General features: G+C 38.1%; 1 non-coding gene across 1 annotated transcript; it reads left to right on the top strand.

Moving 5' to 3' along the window:
* Positions 1–4,380: 4,380 nt before the first annotated feature.
* Positions 4,381–4,487, top strand: LOC141675365 (small nucleolar RNA R71). Its single transcript, XR_012556022.1, has one exon. It is a non-coding gene; the product is annotated as a small nucleolar RNA R71 (small nucleolar RNA).
* Positions 4,488–17,112: the final 12,625 nt, after the last annotated feature.

A 17,112-nucleotide genomic window follows, 5' to 3' on the forward strand; every position in this document is an offset into this window, starting at 1 on the left:
ATCATGCATACACATACATGAACCTATGCTAGCATGGCAAGTTCTAAACCTCTATATTCACTGTCGCTTCAATAGAGATTAACACGCTATCTTATATGTTAGCTACGCACATAAGACGAATAAGCACAACCAATACTAGGATATCAATCAATCACCACACACCAAGATATCGAAACAATTAACTATTGAAATCCATAAGTAAATCCGCTAGAATCCCATGACAACGATTAGCCCATAATCGAACTCATCGTCACCATGGGTTCCAATGAAAGCATGGTATAAACAAGGTCTTAATAAACTAAATAATAATCAAAGTACGAATAAACGAGATCTAGGTTCAACAAGAACGAAAACGAGCATCCAAAGTTATAACTAATTCAAAGAATCACAAGTTGAAAACAAGATCTTCTTTTTCGGAGTTGTTCTGTGCTTCTAGGCCTTCTCCTTGGTATCCCAATCTTCCCAGATGATGAAAACCCTTTTTTTTAAGTATATATATGCCCCTAGTGGACCTGGACCCTTAAAATCGTCAAATTCTACTCAAAAAAGGCTTTTTCAGCGAAATCAGCGACCAGCCGCCTCCTGAGCGGCCGCTCAGCTCTCCTGAGCGGGCGCTCAGCTCTCTGAGCGGGCGCTCAGCTCTCTGAGCAGGCGCTCAGCTCTGCTGAGCGGGCGCTCAGCTACTGACTGGGAAAATTATTCTGATGAATCTTGTTTTGGCCATAACTTGAGTTCTACTCGTTAGAATTAGGCGATTCAACTGCCCACGCGAAGCTATTGAGATTCTCTACAACTTAACAATGGCCTTGGCTTCCAATTCTGATCACTTTTCATCATATTTCCTTTAAAAGCTCTTTTCTTCATTTAACTGATACCTGAAATGCATTAACATAAAAACACATCAAAATACCAACAACTTGAGTCCAAAACACCAATTTAAGCTTGTAATAAAGCATTCCAAGTGGATATAAAATCCACTTATCACATCCCCAAACTTGAATCGATGCTTGTCCTCAAGCATAAACAGACTCAAAACTACAAAATAAACCTAATGCATGAATGCAACTACGTGAATGCAACTAAATGATAATGCAATCGATCCCCTCAGAATAACCATAACCAAATGAATAAGCCAATGCCTCTAAGAATGCAATAACTTGAAACAGAGTTTGAATAAATCCCACAAACTAATTCACAAACCAGAAACGTGCGTGTGTGGATGCTTAACAGATATACTCTCGATACTAGATCAATAACAATAACTTATCTATCATCGAAACAATCAAAAGTTTATAAACAGAATAGACAATAAACGCATTATGACTCACAACACCTCCTTTCTACTAGAGTTATACAAGGATTCACACTATTATTGAACACATAACAAAGATGCTTATTTGATCGTGCAATGAATGAGGTCCCAAAAGACTTATACAATAATACCCATGTAGCGAGCGTTAGGTTAGCGGATCCCAGACTATAAAAGCCTTAGGTCACTAGGCACAAAGTCCCCTAGAACTTAATAACTCGAGTATTAAAGAGCTCACTCTTGATCAATTATGCATAAACACATACTTTTTTTCTTTCTTTTTTTTCTCTTTTTTCTTTTTTTTTCCTTTTTTTCAAACACTTTCTGAATGAGTGCGTTTCGCTCCATCTCATTCAACCCTAGACTACTCATAAAAATATGAGCCGGCTACTAGCCATTTGACGCCTAGCCTTACAACAACTAGCAATGAAATCCAAGTTTTTCTCCAGATAAAAAAAAATCAGTGTTTTTACGTCATTACGAGAATATCACAAATTCTAAATATAATCAAGTGATTAAATCTCAACAACAAACAAGTATGATCATGATCTAGATCAAAAGCAACCCTATAAGACTTTGTGAAAATATTTATTTCTGGCATGCAAATCAATTCATTAAGACTTAAACATCCCTCTATTCCTCATCACCACACTCAAATCAACATCAACTTATCCAATATCATAGTTCATCTTAAGGGATCATGCTAAATATGCATGCAAATGCAACTATATGAAATTACATAAAAATAAACAAATATGTCCTAAATGAACAATCATGCAAAAATATGAATGAACTACAACTAAACATGCAACATAAATCTATATGAATCTATATGGACACACACTACTAATCCTTACATTATCACCCCCAAACTTAAAATTTTCAATGTCCTCATTGAAGGCAATAATAAGGATTTCAAGCATACCTAATTAGCGGGAGATTCACCCTCGTCGGGTGGAGGATCAGGTGGCCAATCAACCTCGCCACTAGTGTCTCGGAAAATAGTACCGAAAGCATGTGTCAAATCTTCAGCAAAATGACGGTGAATGTCGTGCATGGCCTCTATACGCCTAATTACTCGCATGTACTGCTCATCACCAACACCAGTCCTATCAACTACCTGCTGCACATGAGAAGAACCCTCTATAGGCACTGGAGGATCCGTTCGGCTACCCTCTACATCATCAAAGATATATCCCAACCCCTTGTCAGGGGGTGCACCTAAGAATGAATAACTCAAGTGATCTGGCTGTCGGTTGAGCTCAAGTATGGGAGCTTCTTGAGTAAATGGTTGAAAATGCTCCTGAGATATTTTCAGCTCTGCTAACCCAAGAGAATCGAATGGCATATCCAACTTCTTCTCCCACGGAGGTGCATTCAAAACCTGCAGTTGCTCTACTCCTCCTTCATCTTCAAAAACTGAGTCGACCCGCTCTATTTTAAAGCACTCTTCTTTTTCTGTGGGTAACTTTATTGCCTTGAACACATTAAAAGTGACCTTTTGATCGTACACCTTCATCGAAAGCTCTCCTTTTTGCACATCGATCATAGTTCGGCCTGTAGCCAAGAATGGTCTTCCCAAGATAATGGGAATCTTCTTATCTTCCTCGAAATCAAGAATTACAAAGTCAGCAGGGAAGAAGAGTTTATCCACCTTGACCAAGACATCCTCCACTATACCTCGTGGATAAGCGATGGAACGGTCAGCTAGTTGCAATGACATGTATGTTGGTTTCGGCTCAGGCAGACCAAGCTTCTTGAAGATAGATAAGGGCATCAGATTGATGCTAGCTCCTAAATCACATAAACACTTGTCAAACGACAAGTTTCCGATGGTGCAAGGAATAGTGAAGCTTCCAGGATCTTTAAGCTTCGGAGGCAACTTCTGTTGCAGCACAGCACTGCATTCCTCCGTTAGAGCAACGGTCTCTAAGTCATCGAGCTTCACTTTCCGAGAGAGAATACCTTTCATAAACCTCGCATAGCTAGGCATCTGTTCAAGAGCTTCAGCGAAAGGTATGTTGATATGAAGTTTCTTGAACACCTCCAGAAACTTCTCAAACTGCTTATCCGGATTTTTCTTCTGCAGCCTCTTTGGAAAAGGAGGTGGAGGATAGATCTGTTTCTCCCCTGTATTACCCTCAGGAGGAGTGTGTTCCACAGTAGTCTTCCTTGGTTCCACCTCTACTTCCTTCTGCACATCTTCTTCAGCCACAACTACATTTTCTGAATCTTGAGATTTTTCAGGCTCTTCGTCTTGCTGAATTTGGGGGCTTGCGACCTTTCCGGACCTTAAGGTGATGGCGTTCACATGTTCTTCAACTTCCCTCTTTCCTGGATTGGCTTCTGTATCACTAGGAAGCGTTCCTGGTGGTCGATTCAATAAGGCATTAGCAATTTGCCCTATTTGGTTCTCCAGAGTCTTGATAGAAATAGCTTGGCTTTGGCATATAAGAGCCTGGTTTTTGCACATAAGCCTCAACTCCTCTAATTCAGATTTTTCATTCGAAGATAGACCTGCATCATGAGTTTGTTGTTGAAGTTGGAGTTGTTGCTGAAAACCAAGAGAGTTGAAAAGCTTATTTCCAAACGGCTGGAACGGCTGTTGCATCATATTCTGATTGTTGCTCCAGCTGAAGTTAGGATGATTCCAGTTGTCAGGATGATAAGTGTCTGGAACTGGTTGTTGCGATCTCTGAAAGTTGCTCACAAACTGAGCTGAGTCGCTAGATATAGCGCATTGCTCTGTCGCATGCGGACCTGCACACAGCTCACAAACACTAATTATCTGCTTAACACCATAGTTAGCCAGAGAATCGATCTTCATAGACAACGCCTTTAGTTGAGCAGTGATAGCTGTAGCTGTATCCACTTCAAGAACTCCTGCTACCTTGCCCTGTGGATATCTCTGGGTTGGATACTGATATTCATTAGCAGCCATCAGTTTAATTAGATCATAAGCTTCTTTATAGCTCTTTGCCCATAATGCTCCGCCTGATGCTGCATCGAGCATGGGTCTGGACTGTGCTCCCAACCCATTGTAAAAACAAGTGATGATCATCCAATTAGGAATTCCATGATGAGGACACTTCCTAAGCATCTCCTTGTAGCGCTCCCAAGCTTCACTTAGCGATTCTCCCGTTTGCTGCGCAAATTGAGTAATAGCATTCCTGAGTGCAACTGTCTTCGCCATAGGGAAGAATTTAGTAAGAAACTTCTGAGCAAGATCTTCCCAAGTAGTAATCGAACCAGCTGGTAGAGAGTGTAACCAGCTCTTAGCCTTGTCCTTCAGAGAGAATGGGAATAGTCTCAGCTTCACAGCATCTTCAGAAACACCGTTGAACTTGAAGGTGTCGCATATTTCAATGAAATCCCTAATGTGTGTATTGGGATCTTCCGTTGGAGAACCCCCAAACTGGACTGAAGTCTGTACCCATTGAATTATGCCAGGCTTGATCTCAAATGTATTAGCTGTGATAGCTGGCCGGACAATGCTAGATTGAATGTCATTGATCTTGGGTTGAGAAAAATCCATCAAGGCTTTCGTTCGTGCTGCTGGATCTCCCATTGTAATGAGTACCTGAAATATAAACAAATAAACCGTGAAAGTAAAAGAATCCGAGTCAGTGAACTTTAACGACCACTGATGACAAGCACATAAACTAAAAATTAACACCGAGTCCCCGGCAGCGGCGCCAAAAACTTGTTAGGGCGAAAACACGCGCTAATATTCACGCAAGTATACGCGTTCGCAAGTAGTATAAGATATAAATCAGATTCGTTCCCACAGAGACTGGTTTAGGTTAAGTTCAATTTATGCACCTATGCAACAATGTATGGTTATTGCTCAATGCTAAGACAAATAACAAATTGGGTTTTTATTAAACTTAGAGATTATACTAAATAACATTAACTAAGAGAATTGAAGTTAAATTACTATATATGACAAACACGGGATCCCAACTTCATTAAATACTTCATTCAATAGCCTTATTGTTCTTAACCTTAGCATGTGATGGTGATGACACTAATCAGATAACACGAAACTGATAAACGCCAACTTTCATTGCACGAGTACCATTCTACTAGACATCCACAAAAGAGATAGAAGCTGAATAGGCACCAATTATATTGAGACCCTATATGTCTATAGAATTTGACAACATAACGGTTTAAGAACAAGTTATCTATCTTGATTACATAGGGCAAGTAAAATGGTTAGAGTTACCTACGAATCATGCATACACATACATGAACCTATGCTAGCATGGCAAGTTCTAAACCTCTATATTCACTGTCGCTTCAATAGAGATTAACACGCTATCTTATATGTTAGCTACGCACATAAGATGAATAAGCACAACCAATACTAGGATATCAATCAATCACCACACACCAAGATATCGAAACAATTAACTATTGAAATCCATAAGTAAATCCGCTAGAATCCCATGACAACGATTAGCCCATAATCGAACTCATCGTCACCATGGGTTCCAATGAAAGCATGGTATAAACAAGGTCTTAATAAACTAAATAATAATCAAAGTACAAATAAACGAGATCTAGGTTCAACAAGAACGAAAACGAGCATCCAAAGTTACAACTAATTCAAAGAATCACAAGTTGAAAACAAGATCTTCTTTTTCGGAGTTGTTCTGTGCTTCTAGGCCTTCTCCTTGGTATCCCAATCTTCCCGGATGATGAAAACCCTTTTTTTTAAGTATATATACGCCCCTAGTGGACCCTTAAAATCGTCAAATTCTACTCAAAAAAGGCTTTTTCAGCGAAATCAGCCACCAGCCGCCTCCTGAGCGGCCGCTCAGCTCTCTGAGCGGGCGCTCAGCTACTGACTGGGAAAATTATTCTGATGAATCTTGTTTTGGCCATAACTTGAGTTCTACTCGTCAGAATTAGGCGATTCAACTGCCCACGCGAAGCTATTGAGATTCTCTACAACTTAACAATGGCCTTGGCTTCCAATTCTGATCACTTTTCATCATATTTCCTTTAAAAGCTCTTTTCTTCATTTAACTGATACCTGAAATGCATTAACACAAAAACACATCAAAATACCAATAACTTGAGTCCAAAACACCAATTTAAGCTTGTAATAAAGCATTCCAAGTGGATATAAAATCCACTTATCATTATTCACCATATTATTTTCAGTTAGGAAGGAATATGAAACCAATCAGGACTCGAGTAGTAAAGAAGCGGATCAAGCCGCGGGACCCTCTCATACCCAAGGTGTTGATTCCAATCCAGGAAGAAAGCTTTGAGTTGCCCGAACAGGTGTAGTGTAGATAGTTAGTGTGTGTGTGTTTGAATAAAGATGAACTTAGTTTAAAACTGGTTAGACAATGGTTTGTAATAATCAGAGTTTGTAAAATATTGAATTTGGTTTGTAATAAAGTAGTTAGTGGTTCTTGTTTTCATACTTCAACCTAAAAAAATCATGGTTAGTGTTAAAAGGGTTTAAATATATTTTATTATTATTGTTATTCAGGTTGTACAGGTTTGGAGATTAGTTAGTAACCCCCATACTTATACCCCGGGTCTGGAGGGCGTTACAGGTTTGGCATCAGAGCTGTAGGTTTGGTCCCTAAAAACAAAAACATTAGGAATAAGATAAGATAGGGAGATCACATACGATAGGAATAGTCAAATAGGAAGAGTAGTGTCAGGATTTAGATAAGATTAGAATAGGAATGTATAAGTTCTAGGATTATTCGATAACCTTTTTTCTTTATTTGGTATATTATCAGATGGCGTCGTCAGGTTATTTAGGTTCATCCGAGAGGACAGTCACATGACCAGTCGCATATGTTATTCCACCAGTGTTTGAGTACATGTTTCCACCTCTTCCACCACCTCCACCATTGCCCCAGGAGCCAGCACCACCAGTGCTAGGGCTGATTCATGATCCAGTAGAGATGTTTGATCCAACAGAGTTCTTTGAGCCGATGCTTCCACCTTCACTTCCAGTAGAGCATCAGCCAGAGGTTGAGCCAGAGTTTCCACCACCAGCAGTGTTACCTCCTATTCAGGTGCATGCCCCAGAGCCAGAGTTTTTTCAGATGGTTCTAATTGAGGATATGGGTGAGCATGATGTAGAGTTACAGTCCGTCGCAGGAGTCAATAGGACATGTTGCACAGCCATATATGGTACTATATCGTGATTATAGTATTGTGAGGTAGGATGTTGAGTACTGGAGATCCCAGTGTAGGGAGATTATGCATTTGTTTGATCAGAGAGGCCGAGGACCATTAGCCGCACTTTAGCCGGATTATATGATGAGACAGAGGCTACAGTCCACATTGATGAGCGCTACCTTTGAGCTAAATGCGTTGACACGTGACTGACCGCCTTCTTATGCGGAGTTTTATAGGGTTCTTCATTTGGCACAGACAGTTGTCCAGATACTCCTGGATGAGCTGAGGCGTATTCCTCCAGGATTTTGAGATCTAACCATAGGAGACCAGATGTGTAGTATAGGTGACTGATATAGATAGATGCAACCTAGTGTAGCATAGTTAGTGATGTATGTGTGTAGTATATAGCTTGACTTGTAGTAGCAGCAGCCAGGACAGTTTTGAGCGAGACTTTTTGTACCAAGCATCCACACCTGAGGCTGGTGTTATATATAAAATAAACTTTTTCAAATTTTCTTTTATTTAAATTTCAGTCTTTACAGTTTTACAGCACTTACATTTACTTTATCATTTTACAGTTTTCCATATTTTAAATTCTGTTTAAATTTAGAAATAATGTATCATCATTTTCACTCCAAGTTATAAAACCATTTTAACTGATTGTTTAAATTTCCTGTTTTTATATTAAGCAAATTATTTTCTTCCATAAATCATTATTTAAATTTTTGTTAATACAGGATAAATTGTTTTCTTACTTACTGTCAATTGTTTAATAAACTGTTAAAAAGGAAATCATTTGTTTTATTATCAGAAAATGGCACCAAAGAGAAAGACTAGAACCGAAACCTCCAATAGTAACTCTGAGGGACAGACCAATGATACCATGAATCAAATGTTCCATCTGATACAACAACAGATGGTAATGATGCATTAGCAGATGCAGCAACAACAGCAACAAATTTAGCAAAAAATGTTACAACAGCCACCTCGTCCTGAACCTCAGATACCACCAACTATACCTGTTGTTACCTTCAAGCAGTTTCAGTCGGTTAAGCCTTCAGAGTTTGAGGAAACAACAGATCCTATTAAGGCTATGAATTGGTTGAAGGAAATAGAGAAAGCATTTGCGCTTGTGAAAGTAGATGAGCACCAAAAGAATGATTTTGCTAGCTACTTTTTGAAAGGAGAAGCGAATTATTAGTGGGAATCTAGGAAAGCTTTAGAAGGTGAAGACATTATAGTCTGGGATAGGTTTAAAGAGCTGTTTTTAGAGAAACATTTTCCTCGCTATGTGAAGAATTAAATGCAGATTAAGTTTTTAGAATTGAAGCAGGGAAGTATGTATGTGATAGAATATGAGGCCAAGTTTACTGAATTGGCTAGATTTGTTCCAGAACAAGTTGATTCTGAAGAAAAATGAGCCCAAAGGTTCCAACAAGGATTACGACCATGGATTCGCGGCCATGAAACAGTTTTTGAGTTGACAACTTATACTGCCATAGTCCAGAATGCCATGATCATTGAGGGAGAAAGTGAGAGAACCCAGAAGGAAAGAGGACAGGAAAGTTTCCCGAACCGTTCCAGCAGGAAGCCGGGATTCCAAGCCCGGACAAATATGAATTTCAAAAGGATAGGACAAGGCAACCAGAAAACAGGTAATCATTTCCAAGCTCCCAGCCAGCAGGGAATAATCAGAGTCCCAGTGCCGTACTGCAAGACTTGTGGTCGAAAATATATCGGCATATATATCAAGGCGAATGTGATATGCTATAGATGTAGACAAAAATGGCAATATTCTAATAAATGTCCAGCGGGAAAAACAGAAGTTACTTGCTTACAGTGTGGAAAGAAAAGACATATCGCTAGGAATTGCAAAGGACCAGCAATGGCAGCTAGTATTCCTAAAGTGTTGGCATTACCTCCTCCACCACAGCCTAATCAACCCAGAGCAAGGACTTTTAACATGACAATGAAAGATGCCGTGCAGAGTCCTAGTGTAATTGCGGGTACGCTTTTGGTGAACTCAGTAAATTCAAAAGTACTAATTGATTCTGGAGCTACACGATCTTTTATTTCTGAAGAATTCCTTGATAAGATATATTATGAAACTAAATGGTTAGGCGAGATGTTAATTATAAAATTAGCGAAAGACGACCAAGTTCCGGTAGATCGAGTATGTCCTGCGTGCGATATCGAAATAGGCGGACATCATTTCTCTGTAGACCTGATTCCGTTTAAGTTAGGAGAGTTTGACGTTATTTTGGGAATGGATTGGATAGCTTTTCATAATGCTCAGATCGATTGTGCGAACAAGAAAGTGAAATTGCGAGCTGTGAAAAATGCAACAGTAATGTTTAGAGGCGAAAAACAGCGAAAGAAATTTTTGACAATAATTCAGACCAAACGATTGCTTCGACAGGGATGTGAAATATATATAGCCTACGTATTAGATACAGAGAAGGGAAGTCCCAAAATAGAAGATATTCTAGTTGTATGTGAATTTCCTGATGTCTTTCCAGACGAGCTTCCAGGGTTACCGTCGGACCGAGAGATTGAGTTTACAATCGATTTAGCGACAGGTACAGAACCAATTTCGAAAGCTCCATATCGAATGGAACCAGTCAAAATGAAAGAATTATCGACGCAATTACAAGATCTACTAGACAGAGGAATTGTTAGGTCACACACACTGTAGAAGGGGATTCAATACAGTGTATATCACAATCAAAGCAAATTCAAAGAACACAAGTAACAGAAAACAAACTTTATTAAACTTTGTTACAATATGGAACTTTCCTCTCTCAGTGATGAACAAATTATCACGAGAGCTTCTAGGGTTACAATGAATAATATTCTCGATAACGATAACACTAATAGTGTAAACCCTATGTCTGTGTTTATATACTATACAGTTACAAGATAATCGCTAATTGATATGGAATATAATTCTGCTTCCTAAAATATATATCAATCAGATATCTTTTCTTCCAAGTATTCTATTCTTCATAGAATTCCTTCTTCATGCATATCTCTTCTTGTGTTTCTCTTGATCTTCTTTCCTTTCAATCAGCCGCCTTCCTTATCTGAAAGTTTCCTTAAGTCCTGATATTATTTCCTGATAAATATCTCCTGAACCTTAAGTACTGATAACTTAAGTTCTGTCTTCAGTATAAGTGCTGATTTCCAGTTAAGTACTGATTTGTCCTGTTTAAGTAAGATCTGAAAACTAAACACAAATCATATTAGACATGACATTATCAAATATATCTAACAATCTCCCCCAACTTGTAAATTAGTATAATATACAAGTTTAACAGATATTTGATGATATCAAAAACATTAAGTACAAATACATGAGAATTTGACTAGATAACTACAACTTACAGTCCTTAAAGCTTTACCAACTTTAACTTCTGATAACCATTTCTGTCTGTATACATATCAGAATTTGAGCAGTTGTAGATCTTGACTTGGCTTCACTTTCTGATCTCTTCAATATCAGGAGTTGTTCTGAGATAGTTATTTACCAAACATCTCTCAGCATATCTGAGTTCATCAATCATTCTCCTTTTAGCATCTTTAAGCTCTGCAGTATCATCACCAGTTTGGAAGATAGCATATCTGAGATCATTAATTTTTGCTTTTCTCAACTCCTGATCTAGTCTGATGACATAGGCTTTGTCAGACTCTAGATTGAATTCAAGTCCCTTAATACCAAGATATGTTCTGATCTTTGCAGTATTAGGCTTCATATCAACAATATCACCCTTGTGACCTCTGCACTTGGGACAGTATGTGCTGTCAGACTTTACAGAATAGAGCTTCTTCTGTCTCTGAATTTGAGTCTTCAAATAATTTACAGCACTTTCTGTTAATCTGTCATTCACTTGAAGTAAGAATAAAACATGTTCTAGTTCCTCAAAATACTTCAGTGGTATAGAATTTCCCCTTATATGGTAAGCCCTTCCATCTGTCATGAAATATAACAAGATGTGTTCTTTAAAGAAGGTATGGTAGACCATCTATACAGATTCAAGCCGATTCAATCTTTCAGGAGTTGCTCCAACACCTGGTTCACTTAAGGAAGTTGGATCATTGGTTGTGTTTTGTACTCTTCTTTCATCAGCACTACCCAATCTAGATTTATCTCTTTCTTCCTTTCCAGTAACCACTCTTGCTTCAAAACCACTTGCTGCAGTCTTCAAAGGTTGAGTCTGTTTGGCTTTAGTGAATCCTGGTAGGAGTAACTTTGAGGATTTAACATGAGCAATGTCAGAGGTTTCCTTTGACTTATCTTCTGATATCAAGCCAACTTGAGCTATGTCAGAGGTTGCTTGCTTCATAGTTATATCAGAACTAACTATATCTTGACTCTGAACAACTTGAGCTATGTCAGAGGTTATCTTAGAAATCTTCCTTGAAGTCAGAGTAAGATTAGCATCTTCATCAGAAATTTCTTCATCCATAGGAGGCACATAAACCTTTACAGGTTCACCAACTTTTTCTTTGCCCTTGGACCTTGGATCTATCTACAGTTGTGATTTGGCTTTGGTTGCCACAGGATTTGTCCTTTCTTTTATCACAATGCCTTTAGCCGTAGGAAGTTTCTTTTCAACAACAGAAGCTTCAGATTTGGAGATGACTTTTTCTAACTTAAGTCTAGCTTCTTCTTCCTTTAGACTCTCAAAGTCCATTCCTGGATTTTCTTTTAGAAATAACTATCTTGAAATTTCTTCATCAAGTTCCAAAAGTTCATCATAACTTATCCTTTTACTAGTATCAGAAGTTATTCTTCTCCCAGTATCAGAACTTGTTCTTTGACTTGTAGTTCCAGTTCTACTTGATGAGAGACCTCCACCTTGACCATGACCTCCACCCATTCCAGAGTTTCCCGGGTCATTACCATCATCCTTTTTCTTCAGTGTCTTAACAAGTTTGCATTTGGACATAATTACTTTCTCCCCCTTTTTGGCATCAGTAGGTAAAAGAAGAGAGAGAAGCAATTCCACTAAGGATTGGATCTCATTGAGTTGAGATTGCTGAGAAACTTGATTTTTCAAAATTTCATCAGTCTGAGACTGTTGCTTCTCTTGGGTTTTCTCAATGTTGGTAATTTTGTCAAAGAAAGGTTTGAAAAACCTTTTCTTGTCCAACTTGACAATTGTATCTTGCTGATTTAAGGTTTCTTGAATCTTGTCCACCTTGGCCTGAGTTACAGAGTGTTGACCTTGAAGGTGCCTTGAACTAAGTGCAGTAACTCTTAGCTGAGTTTTGAAATCATCATTAACTAGCATCTCATCATCTTTTGCCAAGTGATCAGCAAGAATCTTGTCAGAAGGAACAAAGGTAACTGTGTTCCACTCCTTAGTCCACTCCTGTCCTCTAGGAGTTTCACTCCAAGGTACTGGTGCTTCCCCTGTAACAAACTTTTTGACTATCTCAGCTTTTGAAGGAGCTTGTAGAGGTGCATGTCCAGAAGGACCAGCTGCATCAGCATCTAAATTTGTAGCAGCATTACCAGTACCATCAACATTTGCAGCATCAGAACTTACAGAGTCAACATCTTTAGCATCCTCTGATAAAAGCACAGTATGAGAGGCTATGGAGGCTTAACATCATCCTCCAAGTGCTGATCTCCAACTATATTCTGATCAACAACCATATTCTGATGCTCACCTAAAATCTGATCTTCAGTATCTAGATGCAGAGAAGGTTTTGTAGGCAATTCTGGATTAAAATCAGCATCAGGAATTGGTGTTGTTGGTGGAGTGACTTGAGTTGGTGGAGCTTCTAGATACAAAACCTGAGGCACTTCCAAGTGATGGATGTCAATTTCATTACTTGGCCCCTGGTTATCAGCATGTACTGGAGACACTGGAGGTGTGGGAATGTGAGCAATTTCTGGCTCATGTAGTGGATAGTGATGAGTTGCATGAAGGTCTGGATTAGCACTAGAAGAATTGTGAGCTTCAACAGGGTCTTGTGAGATCAGAGATTCCTGACCCCCTTCCTTAGCTGCTGCTTCCATTCCTTTACCAGAATCTTCAAGCCTTTTTGCCAATGATTTGAATCTTTTAGCTTTTGAGGATGATGTAGGAGCTGTATCATCAGAATTACGCTTTCTAAGCCTTTTTAGAGGCCTAGAACTCCCAATATCAACATCCTTCTGAGAAGAGACCTTCTCAGCTTCTCTTGCAACAGGTTCTGATACAGGAACCTGTTCCTCAACATCTGATTCATCTCGCAGAATGAATCTCCTTCTCTTCTGTTGTGTCTGAGGTACTTTCTTAGTCCTCTTAGGTTTGGAAGATGAAGGCTGCACTGTAGGATCTGAAGGTTGAGGTTGAGAAGTTTGAGGTGGTTGAGTAGAGGTGGTAGGTGCTGATGGATGAGGTTCAGATAGTTGAACATCAGGATATAGTGCAGTGTACTTAACAGGATCATAGGTTATTAAGGCTTGTTTGACAGATAAAGGAATTAAGAGGGGTCTTAACACAGCCTTCTTATTATCAGTAGATAATAAGTCAGTAAAAGCTCTTTTAGCTATTCTGAATGATGAAATTAATTCACTAGCATTTCGGGGCTTATTATCACAACAGAAACTATAGATAAGCTCACAGAATCTAGCAAAATAAACAGTAGATCTATCTTCATTCATTATGTCCCCAATAAAACCTAAGACATCACTTGCATAGTCAAAATCAGTTCGATTTATGAGAGCATACCCGATTTGTTGGCTGAATATGGGAATTGCATCAAAATTAGAACATTTGTTTGCAAAAGCCTTGGTTATGCAATCAAAGAAGAAACTCCATTCCCTCCTTATGAAAGATCTCTTCAACTGGCCCAGCTTTGCCAATGTCCTCTCATATCCCAGACTGACCATCATGTTTTGAAGAACTGGATCTTCAACAGTAGAATAAACACAGTTCTCAGGTAGCTGCAGTGCTTGTCGAACCGTAGATAAAGTCACAACATACCCATCCTCCCCTGATGAAAAAATAATACTGGGGGACCCTTGAGCACCACCATCATCATATACACCGCTTCTCCAGAACTCTGGTACTTGAGTACCAGAGACTGCTTCAGATTCGGTCAGAGCATACCCAATATCAGAACTAGCAAAAAAGTCCTAAATGAAGTGAAGTTCAAATGGGGCTTCTGACTTGCTAAGAATAGCAGAGAAGTTATTAGGAATAAACGTAGCTCCGTCAAAAATTATGTCCTTGGGTGCCATGAGAAATTCGTGAGAAAGAAATTGCCTGTAAGGTGTTTGATAAAATGTCTGGATGAAAAATCGTCAGTAGATGAGAGAGAATTAAATTAAAAAGAGAGAGATAAAATATGAAAGTAAATAAAAGATTTTACAATCTTTTCTCTCTTTTACTTATACACGGTAGAAAAAGTAACTGTTGAAACACCTGTCAGACATGCAACAGTAAAAGATAATTAATGGGCACGGGTATTCAGTAATCATTACTTATCACAGATAGTTTTTCAAGGAAAAACCGTTCCACTTACCAAGTAATCCCATTAATCAAGGTCGTTCAGTTTTATTTTAAATTTTAAAATTGTTCCCACTTAATAAATTTTTATTACTTCTTTACCAATATTCTGTAAAATTATGACCAATGAGAGAATGACCATTAATAAACCAAGTAAACAAATATTGCCACGTCAGAATCAGAACTTGATTTGTATCAGGGCTAAAAAGGTCATCAGAATATGGTTAGTATCAGGATTTAAAATGTTATCAAAATATCAAACGACTCAGAGACAAAATCTTTCATAAATATAAAATTTCATTAATATATTGAGCAAATACTTTTCATGAAATTTAAATTACATGCTTAAAATTACAAGATTGTCCTAAGCTACAAATCCTAACATCAACAGCTTTAGTCCTAAGCTAAGAAGCCAGACAAAGCTGACGGTGAAGAGAAACAGATAGCTGCAATTATTTCTTCTTCCTACTCTCAACAAAGAGAATAGCAAGATGAATGATTCGCTCCAGCTGTCGGAGAGCTTCTCTCCTTTCTTCTTCCAGACGCTCAAGATGGCGATGATAGTCTATATAGAAGAACAAGAGGTCTCTGAGAACCTCTTGGGGAACTGAGTCCCAGATTTCATCAGGAATGGCAGTGACATGCCACTCGTGCTGGCACTCAGTACAGCTCAACTCTATTTTAAAAGTGTCACGGTTCAGAACTAAGTTGAAACGAACCATGTTTTTTATGAGAGAAAACAAATGAGTCTGAGAGAAAATGAGAGATGTGTTGGCTGGAATGAGGTGTTGGTTTTGATAACCAATAGAATACCAAGAGACGCAAGGAAAATTGAATGGTTACAGGTAGAAATAATTCTACCTCATCTCCCTAGACTGTTGAGAATAATAACAGCCATTGGAAGCTTAAAACAGGATTTAATGCGCACATGAAACAAGTAAAAATTACTGTGCATATACGAGTACCACTAACCCAAATTATGTTGACTGTTAATATCTCACCCAAACATATTCTGATTTAAAATAAGACTGTTTCAGATTTTAACCACAAATAAGTCAAGTAAAGAATCAGAATTTAATATCAGAACTTAGACTTATATCAGACCTTAACAGTCATCAGAACATGATTCCTTAACTTGAAAAGTGAATGCCTATTTTTGTAATTCTTCACACAAATTCTGATTTCGTTTCTTCAGAACTTAATCATCAGAACTTCCATCATTACTTTTCCTCGGAATTTATGCAACTGACACTTAAACGTTCATCTAAAATAATATTTATCACCACAGTAATTTTCATTATTCATATGGAGTGTATGTATGTGCAGTAAGCTAAATATCAGATAAAGATTAAAGTCTGATTCACTTCAGTATATCTTAAAAATAAGGCATAACTAAGAACTTTGCTCAAAATCTATCATGATTCTGAAGTCTACTTTAGAATGAGTTCATGCATGAATCCACCTCAACTGTTTTATGCTCATTTTATGCATCTTTTGAAATTCCATTGTACAGTGGCTTCTCAGTGTAAGTGAGTCACGACTGCTTATCAGAATTTATGCTATTATCAGAGTATTTCTACAGTAATCATAGAGTGTGAAAAGTCACCAAGAAAATATTTATTTGCTTTTCTGATGCATATTACTTAATACCAGCAATGCACTTGGGTCTTCCCTTCCACATTTTTACTCTAGATCTCAAAGGAGTACCTGATTTTTATTCCCTTTTCTTTTTCTTTTGATAAGTGAGGTTTATTAGCACTTAGTACATCCATCAATTTTACTAACATCAGAACTTAACAGATAAGAAGCACTATTTCAGTTTTTGACTTAGTAATAAGATACACAAAGTAAACTTCAACTAAGCTCAATATCAGAATTTGCTTGTGTTAAAAGTTTTCCACATAAACAATTACTTCAAACATGGGATCTTTAGTATATTAAAGACTACTAGGTCAGCATCTAGCATAGTTATCCTCATTGGATTGAATAGTCACAGAAACCTTCATATCACTATCAGAGTTTAGAAATACACATCAGACAATAATCAGCACTTAAGCAATTTTCAATTTAAGCACAGAATACACAAAGATAGTAATATCTGTAAATACAGATCATAAAATTTGATGCATCAGAACAAAAGCT

The sequence above is a fragment of the Apium graveolens genome, chromosome 7, assembly GCF_009905375.1.
Source record: "Apium graveolens cultivar Ventura chromosome 7, ASM990537v1, whole genome shotgun sequence".
NCBI classification, from domain to species: Eukaryota; Viridiplantae; Streptophyta; class Magnoliopsida; order Apiales; family Apiaceae; genus Apium; species Apium graveolens.